General features: G+C 36.9%; 1 protein-coding gene across 1 annotated transcript in view; it reads left to right on the top strand.

The window, feature by feature from the left end:
- The window catches only part of LOC112045509 (proton-coupled amino acid transporter-like protein CG1139), a 28,780-nt gene continuing 22,202 nt past the window's right edge, over window positions 1–6,578 (top strand). The window contains exon 1 of the mRNA XM_024081709.2: window positions 1–96. The gene's annotated coding sequence lies outside the window, so the exon portion shown is untranslated. The remainder of the gene's footprint in view (window positions 97–6,578) is intronic.

Genomic DNA, 6,578 nt, shown 5'->3' with positions numbered 1-6,578 from the left:
CAGAGCCACAGATCAGTCCGCGGCGTGCGCAGAAGCGATGCGCAAGTGAATTACTCCCTGGCAACATAGCGGCTGCATATAAACCTTTTAACAAAAGTAAGTACTATTTTCTACTATTACATATTTAGTTATTCATATTTTTTTTAGTTAAAACATCAGTAACTATACATAATAGACTAAAATTAAAATGGAATATAAATAATTATATTAAAATAGCTAAAACTTTGCAAAATATTAAATTTAAATTTTAAAAGAAATACACACCATCAAATTGTTAACCCAGGAGCAAGGTATCCAATACGCTGGCACTATGAACGTTTCTGGTTGGCAAGGCTCGGGGCCAAACAAGCGCCAGCTCTTGCGTTAAATGATGCATAGATCAATTTGTAGTACTAATATTTTATTTTGATGTGCGATGACCAAGTGCATGAAGTCTCAAAAAATTTAAAATAACACTTAAATTAATTTTATATTTTCATTACTATTTAATAAAAGTCGAAAACTTAGCTATAATAATTTCAATCTTTCTAAATATAGTTTCAGAAAATAATAAATTTTAAATTAAAATGTATTTAGACTGGCCAATTGGCTCATTCTTGAAGGGACGAAAAAGGACAACATCGTGAGGAAACTTGCATACCTGAGAATTTTTTTAATTCTCTGCGTGTGTGAAGTCTGCCAATCCGCATTGGGCCAGCGTGGTGAACTATTGGCCTAACCCCTCTCATTCTGAGAGGAGACTCGAGTTCAGTAGTGAGTTGATAACAGTATGGTCCAGAAACAGATATCTGATAGAGAAGTAGAAATAAATTATTTTTTATTGTCATTGCATTAACGGCCGAGTGGCGCTGTGTGTAAATAGTGACCCTGTATTAAGCATCTAAGGCATGCTGTGGGTTCGAGCCCCGCTGGTACTGGCAAAATACTATACGCTTCAAAATATGCTACGCTTACTTTACTTTGGCTCTAAAATTTTGTGTGTATAAGTACCATTGTCCCGCGGTTTTACTCATTGAGATTCAGATCCCGTCAGATTATCGGGAGAAAATCTTGCATAAATCCGCACTATAATTTCACTAAGCATGCCTTATTTCATTTAAAATCCGCTAAGCCATTCTGAACTTATAAATGGTATGATACCAAAGTGGTGATTTTTATTAAAACCTAGTTTTATTTATTGCCTTTGCGAATATGATTAACTTAATTTAATATGTGTATTCATTTATATTTTGTATGTTAATTTTTAATTCCAAGTTATTTTTTTTTTTATTTTACGAAACGACGAAAGATGATAATTTATAAAAACTTTGTTTTCTTATTCCTTTGAAATTACATTTTCATTGTAATATTTTACTTCATTGTGTGTACCGACAACATAATACCTACTTGAACCATAAAATTGCAATTAGCATCGCAAAATTTACTCAAGACAGGTATATAAGTAGGTAAATGTGTTTTAACTTTATTAAGTTTCATGCTACATGTTATTCACTAAAACAATTCATTACGAGGTAAACAGCACATCGCATAAATTATACTTATTACAACGAAATTATTTACTGTAAGTATGTATAGATTTCATACGCGCAGTTCCCGCTGTTATAGGAGTACCACAAACATGTAGCATAGACATTAACAAATAACGTAGCTTTCTATTAATTAAAGGATTTTTTTGGAAATCGGTCCATTACATTCAGAGATACACCGCACGTTCATACATTTTTTTATCACGTAGACTACATTCATATCGGTAATATTTAATTCATCAATAAACATATTTTGAAAAAAATGGTCACGGTGATTCTACCAGGAACACCTCCATTTTAAACATAGGTAAATGCTGCAAATCTGGCATGTTCGTTGATGACACTCCCATGATATGCGGGCGACGGGGGGAAAACTGCGCGGGTGTGAAATCGTACGTGCGGGGAAGTGAGGTGAATAAGTCGTGGGTTTTCATTCACTGCATTCGCTGCACGCCCCCCGTCCCGCGCGGACCATCGGGATTATAACAAACAAAGTTGCTAAGCTATAGGTATGCTATGTCACCCCTACTATTTTCGTGACAGGAAGTATCTAATGAGCAGGAGTTCCAGTTGAAGTCACCCAGTAGTTTCCGAGTGATACGAGCTTATCGCGAACAGACAGACAGACGCCGTGGACGAGTCTGTTCTAAAACATGTCTAGAAAATTAGGTAGTATGGATAGTGTTAGGTTGACACGCGATTTGATTTAATGATAGCTTCATTTACTACCTCATAGACGGTATTTCCTTGAACAGTAGCATGAGCGGAGGATAGGAAGGCACACTACCTACAGGTAAAGTTGTTAACCTCCAGCGGTTCAACAGTCGGAATGCATACGAAGGCTTCTATTGATATATTATATTTAATCGTAGCTGTTATCTCTTACTCGTATGTATGTATTGGGTGACTTTTTTTTAAATGATTATGTTTTGACATAATTATTTGTATTTAATATGCATAAGTAGCTGTATGTTTGCAGATGACTTCCGAAAATTAAATCCGCACACAAAGGGTTCCGTACCATTATCTATAAAAATATCTACTTACTACTAAAAAAAAATTCAACCGACCTAATCTACAAACTAAAACATAACATCATATGTTTTACCTGCTAATCAGTTTGAAGGCGGAGCTAAGCCGATGATGTATTAATTCAAGTCATGTAAGAATATCACAAAGATTTAGACTTTCCAGACAGTGTTCTTCCATGTGGTCCTATCAGAAACGGCTTAAATTAACACGATATCAGCTTAGGACCTGCAGTATTCGAGTAATCGAGACACATACAATTACATACAAAAAAACATAGAATCGAATTAAGAACCTCCTCCTTTTTTTTTTGCTTGGTTAAAAACGGCTAAATATATCACGTTTTTCGTATGCGATGTTCTAATATTAGTTGTTATAGAAGCAACAGAAATACATACATACTCAGTTAAATTTCGACTGTCTAACTGCAACGGTTAACGAGGTACTGCCTGGTGACAAACGGACAGACGGAAGAACGGACGAACATCAGAATCTTAATAATGGGATACCTTTGGGTACCTTTGGGTACGGAACCCTAAAAATGTTATTCCGATGTACCTTTACACTTTGTGTGAATTTCACCCAAAACCCTTAAAGTTTCACCATTTCTATCTGTCTGTCTGTTTAGCTCAGATTCTAATACTATTACAAAACTGTAAGCAACTTTGCATTAGTATGAACATTAAAAATGTCGACAAATTAAACAAAAACTTGAAAACTATTTTTTTGGATGTCTTCCCTAAATGTAAAAGTGGGAATGATATTTTTAATCGTTTATATCATAGTGTAGGGTAAAGTTGGATAGGTTTTTAAAATATGCTGGGTCTGGAAATACTGTTTTTCTATTGAGGAATCCGTTTCCAAAATATAAAGCTAAATTGCTATTTTTTGTTAAAGCCAATAGTGTCCCCTCTACCAGCTAAATGGTTGTTTATGGATACATTTGAATGGTTCACGTCAGCCTGGCTCTTTGGTATATGGTGGGAGGATTTGGAGATTTTATCCGCCACGCTGCTCTAATTCCACTTGGCGGAATCCTATAGGTATGCACTTAATAGCTAGTACTTCTCTAGTAGAGCATCTACAAGTACGGACCCTGCTCTAATTTTATTAATCTAAGTCAAGATTACTGATAAAAGAATAGACTCGATTTTTATCTGTTCTCGATACCGTTTCGTCACAATGATATCAATAAATAGGAATTTGCAAAACAAACTACGTAACGAACACACAAAAGATGTATTTTTCAATGAAAGAACATTAGTCACGCCTTTTTTTTTTAATTCTTTACAAGTTATCCCTTGACTACAATCTCACCTAAGTGATGATGCAGTCTAAGATGGAAGCGGGCTAACTTGTTAGGAGGAGGATGAAAATCCACACCCCTTTCGGTTTCTACACGGCATCGTACCGGAACGCTAAATCGCTTGCCGGTAGGGTGGTAACTAGCCACGACCGAAGCCTCCCACCAGCCAAAAAGCTTTTGGACTGGGACGAACTTCGCAACAACATCAATGGCGAGTACATTATTCAACTGCGGTTCGCAGACAATGTAGTCGTCTTGGCAGATACTCTGAATGGCCTCAGTACCTTGCTTATGCATTAGCAGAATTTCTCAACATGGCCATGTTAATTTTCAGGTCCACCACCTGAAAATGAAGATGGCCAAAAGAAAATATTATTGCATATCTCATCCTCATTAACAACCCGCAATTGGACTTATCAGTCACCAAAATCAGTCCTCGCGTTTATTTAGTTTTTCTCGTCCAAGTGACGTTCCAACAAGTCAACGGCAAAGAGACCTGACAACACTTGGTGGTCGCTGGAATAATATCGTACCGCGTTAGCTTTTAAGATTCCTATGTTCTGTGCTCGCATCCACTCCTAATACAGTCTTTTTCAACTATTTGGAAGGTAACAGAAATACCTATTGGTCATATCCAAAAGATAGAGCAATATTCTTTGTAAAAAACAATCAGTTTGTTGAAGCGCAAGCGAGGATTTTATGATTAATATCTTGGTGTTTGTAGCACTCTCCACTCATACAATAGGCCGCATTTACCGAAGGTTGGTTGGTTGGTTAAGCGATGTAATACTAGATATGCCGATATCAATTTTATCTCACTTGTTTTGATGGAGTTTTGACTAAACAACGAATCGAATCGAACAGCAGCTATACGAGTACGAACACTTAGATATAGGGTTCCTATCACACACTTTCTTAATAAAAATAAAACGCATATTTAATAAATGTAGAAAATAAGAGAACAGAGAGACAAGAGAGCTCCAAATTTAAATTTATTTAATACTAGTGGATGCCCGCGACTTCGTACATGTGAAAATTAGTTTCCACAAATCCATGGACTATTTCTGGATAAACATTAGACTATTCTATATAGTCCTATTAAAATCGTTTTAACTAACTACTGGATCAATGAAGTCACTCTGAAAATAGAACCTCTAAATATAAGACATTTAAGTCACTCAACATGATTTACGTGTTAGCAAATTTCGTGGATTTAGTTTGTGGGTTGACAAATGTAATTAGCCACCATGTCGCATTACAGATAAGGAATGGAAAAGCATACTACGTACAGATATACACATTTACGTTCCTTATTAGAGTGTACTGTTTGAACAAAGATTGAAACTTATTTGTGATTTGGAATCTGACAAGGAAAAATTACAGTCTAGCCTAGACAGGTTGTTTGTCGAGGAGGAAAACCGGAGGAGGAAAGGTTTATCTTAGTAATTTAAATCAAACGAGATTTAAATTACTAAGATAAACTATGACAGAGTAGCGTTAGTTAAGTTAGTGAAGTTGAGTTGAATTGAGAGTTTATTAAAGTCGGTATAGATTTCTGAAGAACTCGTCGGCATAGTTTTATTTCTGCCTGAAGGATAAAATGGTTTTCCATTTAAGAACAGGAGTGACATCTGCCCATTACTTTGATCTTTCTATCATTCGCTTCGAGCAAATCTTGAGAAACCTATTGTGGTAGGAAGGCTGGCGCGGGGTCGCATCCAATTTGACACCACCCCATATTCTACTATCTATATGCTCTCTGAGTATTCGGAATTGCTGGTAGGACAAAATGGATAAACAGTTGTAGAATCTTATTAACATGTATGTCACACTAATATCATTAAGGCGAAAGTTGGTGTGTAAGTGTGTAAGTATGTTTGTTCCTCTTTTACGCTGCGGCTGAAGCGATTTGGCTGAAATTTGGAATGGAAATAGATTTTACTCTGGATTAACACATAGGCTACTTTCCATCCCGGAAAAATCCATGGTTCGCGCGGGCTTTGTGAAAAGCTGAATTCCACGCGGACGAAGTCGCGGGCGTCCGCTAGTAATATATAAGATTACTTATGAGCTCTAATTCATATTGCCATATATCGAGGAAAATTACGATAAAATAATTCGAAAACTAAGAGCCGTGATAGCCCAGCGGAATTGACCTCTGCCTCCGAATCAGGAGGATGTGGGTTCGAATCCGGTCCGGGGTGTAGTGTAGCGCACTCACACATAGATTAGTAACGTCCTGTATGTATCGTAATGAATAGCCATTTTGTTGATCAGATCAGTCAATAAAGTTCTTTCAACGCAGTCAGACGTGTTTAATTGACTCTACATGCCGCCTCAACCTCACCACAGGGGCATGCACCTCCAACTTTTCAGTTGTGTGCATTTTAAGAAAGTAAATATCACGTGTCTCAAACGGTAAAGGAAAACATCGTGAGGAAACCTGCATACCTGAGAATTTTCTTAATTCTCTGTGTGTGTGAAGTCTGCCAAACCGCATTGGGCCAGCGTGGCGGACTATTGGCCTAACCCCTCTCATTCTGAGAGCAGACTCGAGCTCAGCAGTGAGCTGAATATGGGTATAAAATGGTAAAATAGTTCGAAAACTTGTGTCGTGAACACATGTCGTCCTAATCGGTTAACAAAACTCACACGCATTAGCACTTACATCATCTTGTAGTTACTTTATAAATAACTAATGAAAATGGAATACAAAT

This window comes from Bicyclus anynana, chromosome Z, assembly GCF_947172395.1.
Source record: "Bicyclus anynana chromosome Z, ilBicAnyn1.1, whole genome shotgun sequence".
Lineage (NCBI taxonomy): Eukaryota > Metazoa > Arthropoda > Insecta > Lepidoptera > Nymphalidae > Bicyclus > Bicyclus anynana.
This window is presented reverse-complemented; position numbering and strand designations above follow the sequence as displayed.